A 14,261-nucleotide genomic window follows, 5' to 3' on the forward strand; every position below is an offset into this window, starting at 1 on the left:
ACTCACAGAGTTTATTATTAATCCATGGTGGTTTCAGTTTACACGTTCCGTACTATGTTATTTCTTAGTCCAATGGTTCATCTAATTTGCATATACTATTTTCAGTTTTGTTCCTTCAAGGCTTGTTTTGATTAGTATGGTTTATGTTCCCATTTCCTACAGTTAATTTACTTACTTTTAAAGATATACTGCTATAGATAGGAATACTTTTTAAATAAAGTGATTTCATAGATTAAGTGGCAAGTGTGGTAATTTTTAAATTATTATTATTTTTTATTGTTGAAAGCTAGTGTGTGCTCTGCACTGGGCTAAGGCAGGAAATGCAAAGCTTGCTGCGGTCCCCAAGGAGTTCCCAGTCTGGCTGGCACTATATTCCCTCAGCAGGAAATGCCTTGCTCCCAAAGGAGGAGCTGGGAGGGACCTTAGCTAACTTGCTTTCCCATCCCCTCCTAGTCTCTCTGTAGGGAAAGTTCTAAAGTGACCGTTTCCCTGCAGACCCAGCTTACAGTGGCCTTCAGTGGTTCCGGCAACCTTACCAAGCGGGTGGTCCAGGCAAGCGCCTGATTACCTGCTAGGTACTAAGCATGTGCTGAGGACACCAGCAAAAGCTCAAAATGAGATCTCAAAAACCAAAAAAAAAAGAGATCTATATACAGCTCTTCATGTTATTCCTTTTAAATCCCATTTTCATTGCTGTAGTTCAGTCTTTATTCTCTCTCAACCATCTATTGTAATGACCTCCAAAGTATTTTCCTTATCTCTGGTCAGTTCTTTCTCAATCCTTTCTCTGCCTAACTTCCAGAAATAGTTTTCTAAAACATGGATGTTATTGTATAAAACTTTCATGGCGCCAATCTCTTTCCTATTTTTTTTTCTAACCCTGCACCCCACATCCCTATCCACAGACTACAAAAACGACCCTGAAAAAATATTATAATGAGGCAGGGAGGACTCTCTCAAAGTCTTCTGCTTTGATATGTTGCGTAGTCTGATTCAAATCTATGCCCTTGTCATATCCCTAGACGTTTAAAATGTTACTAAGCACAGGTTGGTAGGTTACATTGAATTACTCTGTGCTAATAGTGATGCACAGCAACTATCAACTAACATCACAGTTTAGTTCTGGCTTGTATAGCTGGGTAGGCACTGTGTGTGTGACCAGTGCTCATCAGGGCATGGCTGAGTTCTGACTGCTTGAGTTGCTTATTGTCCCATTGTTTTAAACATTAGTCTGAAAAATACATTCAGAAGAAACCAGGTTGGATTAACTGCTCCTGCACTGATCAAAACCTTTCATATTTTCAATAATACATAGCTTGTATTCGTTCTAGAAATAGCGAATCTGAAATATACGCATATTTATGAAGTACTACTTATGCAAACCGCCCCGAGGACAGTGAAGAGGCATCTGCAATGGTCATGTCTCTCACATTCTTTGGCTGAAAGGTTATTTTTGTAGCCTACTTGAATGTCTATTAAGACTCATGTATGTCAGATTGTGTGTAATTGCTTATCATTTTTGGTGGAGCATCCTCTGGCTCCCGTGATCAATTTCAAATTCCAAAATTCCTGGTAACAATCTTGTATGACAAAGTGAGGATTTTATGGTCCCCAACACTGAATTTGCTACAGACTTTTCACCCTTGAGGCACAATTATGACTTTATGTGGTTCAAATCTGTATCCTGCAATAGCCTTTTCTTTTTTTTTTTGCAGGTACAAAGTTATCACTTTATTTATTTTTTTAACATCTTTATTGGAGTATAACTGTTTTACAATGGTGTGTTAGTTTCTGCTTTATAACAAAGTGAATCAGTTATACATATACATATGTCCCCATATCTCTTCCATCTTGCGTCTCCCTCCCTCCCACCCTCCCTATCCCAGCCCTCTAGGTGGTCGCAAAGCACCAAGCTGATCTCCCTATGCTATGCGGCTGCTTCCCACTAGCTATCTATTTTACATTTGATAGTGTGTATATGTCCATGCCACTCTCTCACTTTGTCACAGCTTACCCTTCCCCCTCCCCATATCCTCAAGTCCACACTCTAGTAGGTCTGTGTTTTATTCCAGTCCTACCCCTAGTGTCTTCATGACATTTTTTTTCTTAGATTCCATATATATGTGTTAGCATACGGTATTTGTTTTTCTCCTTCTGACTTACTTCACTCTGTATGACAGACTCCAGTTCTATCCACCTCATTACAAATAACTCAATTTCATTTCTTTTTATGGCTGAGTAATATTCCATTGTATATATGTACCACATCTTCTTTATCCATTCATCTGTTGATGGACACTTAGGTTGCTTCCATGTCCTGGCTATTGTAAATATAGCTGCAGTGAACATTTTGGTACATGACTCTTTTTGAATTATGGTTTTCTCAGGGTATATGTCCAGTAGTGGGATTGCGGGGTCGTATGGTACTTCTATTTGTAGTTTTTTAAGGAACCTCCTCCATACTGTTCTCCATAGTGGCTGTATCAATTTACATTCCCACCAGCAGTGCAAGAGTGTTCCCTTTTCTCCAGACCCTCTCCAGCATTTATTGTTTCTAGCGTTTTTGATGATGGCCATTCTGACTGGTGTGAGATGATATCTCACTGTAGTTTTGATTTGCATTTCTCTAATGATTAATGATGTTGAGCATTCTTTCATGTGTTTGTTGGCAATCTGTATATCTTCTTTGGAGAAATGTCTATTTAGTTCTTCTGCCCATTTTTGGATTGGGTTGTTTGTTTTTTTGTTATTGAGCTGCATGAGTTGCTTATAAATTTTGGATATTAATCCTCTGTCAGTTGCTTCATTTGCAAATATTTTCTCCCATTCTGAGGGTTGTCTTTTGGTCTTGTTTATGGTATCCTTTGCTGTGCAAAGGCTTTTAAGTTTCATTAGGTCCCATTTGTTTATTTTTGTTTTTATTTCCATTTCTCTAGGAGATGGGTCAAAAAGGATCTTGCTGTGGTTTATGTCATAGAGTGTTCTGCCTATGTTTTCCTCTAAGAGTTCAATAGCCTTTTATGATGACTTGCCAGTGCTTCTCCAGCTCTGTGTCCCACACTACCCTCCTCATACACGTATAGGGAAGTGGTCTTGCAAAATTAATCCTACCCATTATAAGTGTACAATATAATACCTTACTCGTATAGTTACAATTGAAGAAGGGTTGTTATTTCATAATCATGACGTGAATGATGCCACCTCAGATTCCCTTAAGACAATTACCTGTTGTCCTACATGCCTTCATACAGTTCTTCAGCTTCTTTCAGCTGCTTGTCTCTCTCTTGGTTTATGTGGTCATGTTTTCCTGGAGACAGAGAACTGACCTATTTGAATGTTTTCCCTATTCAGGGATTTAAAAAATCAACTTATCAAAATAATTTTCTTTTTTCTCTTCTGAACCTTTTTACTTGGGGCTACTCATACCGATTTCTAATTTCCAATGTGAAGTCTAATAATATCTAAGCATAGCTAATTAAGAGGACAGAGTCTCAGGTGTTTTTTTTTTCATATTTCTCCTTTCACCACTATCTACAAATGAACACTTAATTATTATTTACTATTTATGATCGTGATAATGATGATTAACAACAGAATTTGTTAAGGATAATTGGCAGGGCACTAATACCACAAATCATTTAAATTATCAGAGCTGTCCAACAAGAGGTCTGGGTTGGGTAAAAATTCCAAAATCTAGGGAAATTTTTTAAGATTAAAACTGTATAATCTAGGAGAGAGAATGTTATAGAGGTTAAAAATCAGATATTATTTGTTCATTATTCCTTCATTCTTTCATTCAACCAGAAAGTGTAGATTAAACACCTTTTCTCAAAAGTTTAGTACTACAAAACATTCAAGAGTTATCCCTGCTAGGCTGTCCAAAAATAAAGCATTAAATATATCAAAAACAGCTGTCTCCTTGAATATATACTTGTTATTGGAAGGTCCATGTGTACTTTGACTAAGTGCTAACTCTAAAACAAAAGAATTTATGACACTGACAGGATGAAACATCGATTCCGTAACAAAGTTCTGTTTAGATGATGCAAAAAAGGTTAAATAGGAATGGAGGCATAGGTACCTAAATGTTAAATAGTCTTTACTTCTGTTACAAACATCATGTTCTGAGTTTGAAGTGGTTCCTATCTTCCTCTAGTAGTCATCTAAAGTCTTGAAACCTAGTTCATAAAAAGCTGAACTGCTCTAAGAGTCCATTAAAGAACTTGCTAGTTGTGTAAGTGTTTTATTTAAAGAGTGAGTTATAAGTCCAGAAGGGAGTGGCATGACATATTTAAAGTGCTTAAAGAAAAAAAAAAACCTATAACCTAGGATTCTCTACCTAGCAAGTTTATCATTCATAACTGAAGGCGAGAGAACAGGCTTCTCGGACGGGAAAAAAACTAAAAGTGTTCATCAATACTAAACTGACCTTACAGAAGTGTAAAGGATCTTCCTTAAGTGAAAAAGGAAAGGCTATGACAAGAAATATTAAATGAATTAATAAATGGTGAAAAAGTTTTAAAGTTTTTTGTGAAGATTTTGTTCATATGTATTATAGTTTGAATATTTAGGAAGAAAGAGCAATTTCTATAAGAGCAATTTCTATACTTTTCCCCAAGGAAAAAAATGTATATAAGTTGAAAATGAGGGATTATTGCCCTGCCAAAATTAAAAGTTGTAATTTTCTTGGAGTCAATTTAAAAGTAACTTCTTTGCTCCTAAGAATATATTTTTACATTACCATTTCTTAATTACTTTATTTGGTAAACTAATAAAATATATTTTTTAGTTTAATGCTTGTATTCATTACTATTGAATTAAACAGTAACATCTATATAAGTGTTTATCATGAAGCTGTTCTAAAAGTGTTCCATAAGGGCCCTAATTGACCATAAATAAAAAGCAAAAATATAATTTCCCACTAGGTGGCAGCAGTATTCCAAATTGTTCTACAAATACACACCTACAGAATAGGGAAGTTTTCCTAAATTCTCTGTGCTGTGCCTGGAAGCAAATTATGAGCTTAGTGTCACAACCCCCAGCCCCCAAAGGTAAATCTAATAGACATTCTATGATAGTTTTTCTGCTAAAAACATATGTGGTTTCAGGCATTGTTTTTTTTCATGATTTTTCTCAGCCTCCAGACAATTAAATTAATTGTCAGCCTCCAGACAGTTAAAACTGGATTAGATAGCAGCTGTGCTTTAGGGCATCCAGTTTACATTTATTACATTTACTTCATAGTCTACTTTCGCCCTAACTAGTGGCAATAGAATTGCAAGTTGATGGGAACAATCTTACTCTTATCATCTGTACATTTCAGTATACTCCATTATGATATTTAAATATATAACATATTATTAAAATAACATCAAAGGGAACATAGAATTATCCTATATTCGCACATCCTGAACACAAATATTTTCTATTTCTCTATGCTTCCTTAGAATCTTTATTAAGTAGAGTACCCATAACATCTAAAATTTTTCACTTATAGATCATAAATCATTTCCATTTTGCAACCTAATCTTTATATTTATATTTTTGTGTGGCATCTTAATATTTAGTTATAAAGAAATGTTACACTTTTTTTAATTTCTATGGTGGACATAGGTTGTTTCTAACTTTACCTGTTGTAATTAATTACAGAATATATTTCGTTCTGGATGGGCTTTATTTAGTTCAGATATTTTGTTTAATTCTATCTCTAAATATGTGCTCTCATATTTTTCAAAACATGTGTTCTGAATTTGATTCCCAACTCCTGTCAAGAACCGTGTAAATGTGTGTTGTGTATGTGTGCGCACACCAACAGATTTACTTTGGGAAGTTGATTTAAGGAAATAGTTCAAACACACAAAAAATGTCCAAGTAATCCAATGTTATGATGTTTCTTCATATGCTAGCATAACTTTAATTTTTGTAACTAATGCTTTACTTTTTTTTTCTTTTTGTATTTCTGTAACCAAATAACTGACATAGAGTTCATTTGGGGTATAAGTTTTCGATCTAAATCAATTTTTCCTATATAGCACTACAATTATCCCTCTCTGTTTATTCAATAATATTCACTTTCCTGGAATTATGTGATTCTTATTTTACTGAATGCTTAAATATAATATATAAATGGGTTTATTTGGATTTTAAGATTCCATCTTATTTATGTTTGTTTTTGTTTCAATATTGCATCATTTAATGATTGTTACTTTATCTGGAAGAACTACTGACTCCTGGCAGTTCTCCCACTTTTATCATTATTTTCTCTTTTAGAATGTTCTTTACCACTTACTTTCTATTTTTATTATATAAAACAGCTTTTCATGATTTTCATTGCGATAATACCAAATCAGCAAATGGGCTGGTTAAGAAATTATTTTTCTTAAAATTTTTATTCTGAAGTAAAACATGCTCATTGTAATTAAAATTCAAACAGTAATAAAACATAGAAAAAGTCTGCTCAATCATGTACCCTTTAGAGGAACTAGTATTACCAGTTAGATACTTGTCTTCCCAATCTTTATATATAGTATGTATACAAAAATTATACTATTCTGCAACTGGTTTCCATCATTCACAATAGATGGCAGGGCCTTTTAGTAGCTGTTCATATAAACTTACTTCACTTTTTCAAGCGGCTGAACAGTCTTTTATTGATGAAATGTACCGTAATTTATTTAGTGAATTCTTTATAGACATTTAACTTGTTTGAAGTTTAAAAATGTTTTTATTCTTTTAAGGATTTTTACAAGGAATATCATGTATTTCTGTGTAGTTGAGAATTTATTTCTGAGGTCTAAATGTTCTATCAGGAGACTTGCTAAGTCAGAGACTGTTTTCAATTGTGATAGATACTGACAAACCAGGTGTTCTAAATTACTGTTTCATCTACAGAATATAATAATTCCTATTTCCACACTAGTAAATTTAACAAATTTTGAAGGTCCAAGAATATCTTTTTCTAGTTGGGTAAACACTTTGTGGAACACACCCTTTCCTCTTGCTCTGTATGTGTTTTTGACTGACTCACTGGAGAAACAGGTTTATGATTCTAACCTGATACTTGGATGGCTGTAAGATTATTTAATGTTTCTCCTTAAAAGTTTAAATATTTTAGGTCAAAGGCATGAAAATAAGTGTTGATATACAACTCTGGAAACCTTTTCTCTCCCTAATTTGCAGTGTATATGGATTTGTATGGTATAGCAGCCAGTTGGGGTGTCTGAATTCACATCAACTTGGCCACCAAATAGCTGTGGACTTTAGGCAAGACACTTAATCTTACAGTTCCTTAAATTCCTCCTTGGTAATAGTTACTGACCTCACAAGATTGTTGTGAAAACAAATACTAACTGTGATGAGGATAGTAATAATATTTTCAAATAGTGATTTATAGCTTTCAAAACACATTAATGTGCATTATCTCTGTAGCTCTTTATAGTAACCTTATATGGTAGACAGAACAAGCATTTTTATCATCATGTTTTCACATAAGAAAACTAAGGCACAGTTAAGATGTGGTAACAATATCAAGGTATGTTACTTTGACACGTTAATGTTACTACCAAGGACAAGGAAACACTTACATAAGAGTTCCTGGCAAATAGTTTCAGGCACTACTGTGTATGTATGGCATTTCTTCAACGTTCCTGAGGATGTTTCCAATGAGGAAAAGACCAGTCTGTGACCAACTGTTTTCCCTCCGTTTTTCGCACCAAAACTCTTTGTATACGGTTATGGAGAAAAGTTTAATTACTAGAAAATAGAAATATGTTTGTGATTTATAAATGTGGACATGATAAAAGTACTGTGACTTACTAGACACCCATTGCTTTTGTATAGCAATTCGCCTCACCCATGCCCAGTGGAAATAAAATAGGCAAGTTTCCTCTTGCCTCGGTCACCCCTGGAAGCCTTGGTTATGCATCTAACTTGTACTTCTGTTTTCTCAGCTTCCACTAGAGCTTCATTACAAGCACTGATTTGGGGCCTTGCACTCTACGTTATTAGGGATAGTCCCAGAACCCAGTACACACTGGCTCTTAAAGGAGAACAGAAAAAGGACCCTCTCTCATGTGTCTTAGAAGAGTGATTTGTCATTTTCTCCCTCATCCTGGAGGGTGAAGTGGTATATGTAAATGTGTATTTTTATTTCTTTTTGAGGAGTAGGAGCAGATACTTGAAAGAAAAGAAAGTCCTGACATTAACAGATTCATGAGCTAAAGTTCCAAAATTTGGCTTATACTTTTTAAATTTACTGATCCAGTAAATGCTTTTACACTTCTGGTTTCCACAAACAGAAAGCAAGAAATAGCAAATCTTAAAGTTCATTATGTGTGGAATGATTAACAATTTTTGTCTGTAGCTTGGACTATGTCACTAATAAATAACTCTCTTGGAGTATTACATTTTCCATGGAATCAGATTTACAGTGCAATGTGTGTTTCTCACTTGGGTTTTAAACACATTCAGCAATTTAACTGCATGATTTAGCTCCTTTTCCAGGAAAGAGAAACCTGTGAGCATGTACCTGACGATGATTTGTTAGGGATACAGATGGGAAATAAGTAAGCAAAAATAACAGAGGTAAATGCTTTATTATAGGATAGGTTTAGAGAGTGGCCAGAGTATTTTTTCAACTGACTGTAAGGCATAACTATTGAGAGCCTTCTATGTAGCAGAAATTCTGGATACCAAAATAGGTGAGTTAATACCCTTGTCCTGAAGGAATTCACATATTAATCTAGTCAGGACTATAGAATTTTAGATTTGAAAGGGAAGTTTGAGGTAAATTTATCCCATGCCTTTCATTTTACAGATGGGAACATGTAACAAATGATGTGAGACACAAGTGTTTTAGTCATGATTCTTTAGTTTCAAATAGTAGAAATCCAAGAAAATAAGGTGAAGGAAAAAAAGGAAAATTTATTGGCTTTTATAGTCGATAGTCTAAGAATAGTTTAGCTTTAGGCACAGCTGGATCAAGGTGCTCAAATGATTGTCTTCCTTCCCTTTCCCCTTCCCTTCCCCCTTCCCTTCTCTCTCCTTCCCTCTTCTCTATCACTTGGCTCTGCTTCTGTTTTCATTTTGACCTCGTTATCTCCTATCTCAAACAGGTTTCCCTCATGTGACAGGAAAGATGATCGTTGGTAGCCCTATTATTCACAAACCAAACTCAGGGAGGGTCTTTCTGTCCCCCTCACCAAGGGCAGAGAGGACCCAGAAGGACTATTATGGCTCAGTCAGAGACACTTTTCGACCACTGTAGTGCTCCAGGAATGACAGTCCTTTCAGTGTCATATAGAGTAGACAATTCCTCAAAGAATTGTGAAGAGGGATGGAGGCATGTAAGGTTATACAGCAAATACAGAAGGAGCCAAGACCAGAAAACAAGCCTCGTAGGCTATGAACTTTCCAACGGTACTGCAGGTTATGCCTGCTGAGGGCTCTGGTGCCCACTTCTCTTGTCTGCCGTGATGCCTAGAGCTAAATTTAGTACAAAAGCAATCACTATTCCTAGCTTCAGTTTCAGTTATTATTTGCCTTGTTCCACTACATTTTCCTTTTAAAATGTTTATTTTAAGAATTCTATTAAGTATGTTTTCCTTTTTAAAAATTCACTTCAGATCTCTTTTTGGAAATAAGTGGTTGCAAATATAATAAATAACTTGTACCCTTCAACACTTCATTTTTCTTGTGCTTTTTACCGACCCAGGGGTCTCTTACTGTCAGTTCTCATGTCTATTCAGTGCCATGTAAGGACATAGCAATTTTTCTAATATGCTAGATTTCATTAGTTTTATATTGGTGACTCCCAGAATTTGGCTTCCAGGTTTTCTGTTTATCTGAGTATTTACAATGGATAGCTCTTTAGATGGGAAGCACTCTAACGAGCAAGATATAGATCGAGTTGACATATTTATGGATGTGAAGGAATGGCTATCTGCAAAAACAAGAAGATATTTGATTAATTTGTTTTTAGGTCTAGAATTCTCAAACTTCTATTTTCCTGTAATCTGATCTTGGCTGGAAATGTAATAAGTACCAGAAAAATAATGTAGGAGCAGAGTTGTGAACTGTAAGAAATTTCAATTACCTGAGATTTTCCTACAAAGCGTTCTTGATGTGAATATATCTTTGCTGTGTTGAATCTTCCAACTCTTCACATTGATTTTGTGCTTGGCCACTCATTAAAGTGGACAAGCAGTGCATATATGAATTTATCAAGCTGTTTGTTTTTCTTACATATTCTCTAAGCATAAGCAATCCAGGGTGGTAAAAGCAGCTCCAGAGTGCTGTGGGCCAAGGCTTCCTCAGGCTTGTTGCTCTGCCATCTTCAACTTGCAGATTCCATCTCATAGTCTGCGATGGCAGCTCCATTGCTGCATAGAAGCCGTCACATCACTTCCATGTTTAATTGTTCACATGCTTATTCTCCATCTTATTTTAACCCAACTTTTGAAGATTATGCAATTATTTTCTACTCTAACTTTCTGAAAGTCCAATTTTGCTGACAGTGGCAGTAAGGGCCTATCTGAAGGTTTGGTTTAAAGACAGCTCAAGGGCTGTGGAGAATCTAGTATCAGAGGGGAAAGTCGGGAATACAATCATTTAGTTATTGTGCTGACCAAGATATAAGGAAAATTTGTGAGAACATTAAAATCGCTCACTTAGCATTTATTGAATGCCAGTTTTGGGGGTGGCCTTGTGCCAAACCCAGAATGCACAGTTGCACTTGGACCTTGCTCTTGAGAACCTCACAACCTGTGCTGATCGGCTTCTGGTTTCATCTTACCAGTAAAAGCAGTGGTACAATGTGTATTATTTCCCCACCCCTGCATTTTAGCAATTAAAGATTTTAGGATGTCTCTGTGAGCAGGGTAAGGGGATGACTATATGGGTCCTTTTTTGTGTGTTCATTTGCTTATTTTTTAATTTCTTCATAATATGTATATTTGCCTCTATAATAAAAAAGAAGCCCCTTAGGCCAAAGAAAAAGGAAGAAAATCATTGCATTTATACCCAATTGAATTCAAAAGCCTCAAAAGTTAACAGAAAAATGAAAAGGACAACAGTCATTCACTTAGTTGTTTGTTTTACGTGGTTCAAGGAGGTAGCTATGGGTTTAAAGGATTCAGAACTTAATTTCATAGGTGGAGTAGCATTTTCTTCTCCTGGAATAATTGTTGAAAGCTTTGTAGCTGTAGTAAAACTCACAACTCTTATGAAACAATATTTCTTTTATTGTTCTATTGGCATGACAGTGCTGGGATTTCTGTTTTGTGTGATTATACTCAAGAATCTGGAAGCTCTCCCACAGCTCTCCTCTAATGTCAATAGGAGAAACTGTTTTCATATTAACAGGACAATGAGTTAGTGAAATCACAAACAGAATACTCTTTTCTTAACACTTTCATGTACATCAGAATATTTTATACCCTTAACAATTTTATGAGATATTATCACCATATTGTATATAAATACATTTAGGCTAAGCAGTCAACTAGGATTAATATCTTTGTTCTGTTTTTTAATTTGTTGTTGTTTTAACATTCAGTCCATGATGAGGTAGGACTGTGGAAGCTCTTGCTTAGCAAGGTGGGGGAATTTAATTGAATTCTGCAGCAATAGGAGGTTATTAAATTTTTCTGAATAGGAAAATGATAGTATTGTAACTAACTTGAGAACGATTATCTGTGATGATGTATTCTGTGTATTAGAAGGGGAATCTTGGGGTAGGCAACTAGTATGGAATCTTCCAACAACAGAAGGGTAAAGTCATAAGAGCCTAAATTATGATGATGATAGTATTAACAGTAGAGAGGAAAGAGCAGTTGAGAGAGCTGTTAACTAAAGAAGAATTGACTGTTCACTGCAGAATGGTGAAAACACTAGAATGTAAACTCCTTGAGAGGAGAGAATTGTTTGTCTTTTATCATTTTTATATTCCCCATGCATAGAATTATGCCTGGTACATAGTAGACACTTGATAAATGTTAGTAGAATAAATTAGAATAAAAACAAGTAAATACAATAAAGTGTAATAGGTGCTGTGACAGAGGCAGAAAGGAAGGCTTGGTAGAAGTGGAGATGCTTTTTAAGTTGGCCACACTGCATGGTATGTGGGATCTTAGTTCCCCACCCAGGATTGAACCCACACCCCCTGCAATGGAAGCATGGAGTCTTAACCACTGGACTGCCAAGGAAGTACCGAAGGGGAGATGCTTGAATTGTGTCTGATGGACCAGCTAGGAGGACTAAGGGGTGGAGAGGACATCAAGGCAGCAAGAAGAGGCAGGCTTTGAGGTGTGGGAACAATCTCCAGCAGTTAGCCATTTCCTAAGGGTAGTGCATCAGGCAGGAAGGGGTAGATGTTGGAACTGGACTTAAAGAACCTGAGCATCAGGATAAGGAGTTTTGACTAATTGCAGGTATTAAAACAACTGAGTAACACAAAGAGGTTTTTACTATAGAAAGATATCTACCGGAAATGAATGGAAGGTTTAGTGAGTCCTTCTCTATGTTTAGAATAAAACAATGAGAAACCAGAGTCAAATTTGAAGCCTATTGAAATAATCTGTGAAAGAAGTGATCAAGTCCTAGATTAGGAAGTAATAACAGGGATAGAGATCTTGGCAAGATTTTGAGAAAATGCAGGAATTAGAAAATAAGAGAGATGAGGAATTAAAGGTGGAGAAGGGGGAAGCAGATAGTGGAGTTAAAGATGGATAGGATGTAAAGAAACTTAAAAGCTTTTGCACAGCAAAGGAAACCATAAACAAGACGAAAAGGCAACCCTCAGAATGGGAGAAGATATTTGCAAATGAAGCAACTGACAAAGGATTAATCTCCAAAATATAAAAGCAGCTCATGCAGCTCAATATCAAAAAAACAAACAACACAATCCAAAAATGGGCAGAAGATCTAAATAGACATTTCTCCAAAGAAGATATACAGATTACCAACAAACACATGAAAGAATGCTCAACATCATTAATCATTAGAGAAATGCACATCAAAACTACAATGAGATATCATCTCACACTGGTCAAAATGGCCATCATCAAAAAAATCTAGAAACAATAAATGCTGGAGAGGGTGTGGAGAAAAGGGAACCCTCTTGCACTGTTGGTGGGAATGTAGATTGATGCAGCCACTATGGAAAACAGTATGGTGGAGGTTCCTTAAAAAACTACAAATAGAACTACCAAACGACCCAGCAGTCCCACTACTAGGCATATACCCTGAGAAAACCATAATTCAAAAAGAGTCATGTACCAAAATGTTCATTGCAGCTCTATTTACAATAGCCAGGACATGGAAGCAACCTAAGTGTCCATCAACAGATGAATGGATAAAGAAGATGTGGTACATATATACAATGGAATATTACTCAGCCATAAAAAGGAACAAAACTGAGTTATTTGTAGTGAGGTGGATGGACCTAGAGACTGTCATTCAGAGTGAAGTATATCAGAAAGAGAAAAACAAGTACTGTATGCTAACACATATATATGGAATCTAAAAAAAAAAAAAGGTTCTGAAGAACCTAGGGGCAGGACAGGAATAAAGAAACAGACATAGGGAATGGACTTGAGGATACAGGGAGAGGGAAGGGTAAGTGGCACTGACATATATCCACTACCAAATGTAAAATAGAGAGCTAGTGAGAAGCAGCCGCATAGCACAGGGAGATCAGCTCGGTGCTTTGTGACCACCTAGAGGGGTGGGATAGGGAGGGTGGGAGGGAGGTACAAGAGAGAGGGGATATGGGGATGTATGTATACATAGAGCTGATTCATTTTGTTATACAGCAAAAATTAACACACCATTGTAAAGCAATTATACTCCAATAAAGATGTTTAAAAAAAAGGATGGATAGGATGAATTCTAGTGTTCTGACTAGTCCAGTGGTGGTACAACATGCTGAGAAATGGAAAACAAGAGGAGGAGTTAGGAGAAGGAAATAATGGATTATATTTTAAGCATATTGACTTTGAAGTGTTACAGTGACAAATAGGTGGGTTGGTTAGAGAACCACCTGTCATCTTTCTGCCAGATGCTTTGATGGTCACCTTCTACCCACAAGATAAAGACCTAAGCTTTTCATGAAAGAACTCTGGTCATAATCTGATCTTTACATATGAAAGAGGACTGCTCTCTAGTAATACCAAAATAACTGCCCTTCCCTGATCACATGTTCTAGATACACTTCTGCTCCTGCTTTCCCCCTTTGTCTGGAACAGCTTTCCATACTTTCTTTG

At 36.0% G+C, this 14,261-nt stretch overlaps 1 protein-coding gene across 1 annotated transcript in view; it reads left to right on the forward strand.

The window, feature by feature from the left end:
• The window catches only part of RFX6 (regulatory factor X6), a 130,472-nt gene that overhangs the window by 2,681 nt on the left and 113,530 nt on the right, over nucleotides 1-14,261 (forward strand). The window lies entirely within an intron of this gene.

Source organism: Kogia breviceps, chromosome 13 (assembly GCF_026419965.1).
Source record: "Kogia breviceps isolate mKogBre1 chromosome 13, mKogBre1 haplotype 1, whole genome shotgun sequence".
In the NCBI taxonomy this organism is placed as follows: Eukaryota; Metazoa; Chordata; class Mammalia; order Artiodactyla; family Physeteridae; genus Kogia; species Kogia breviceps.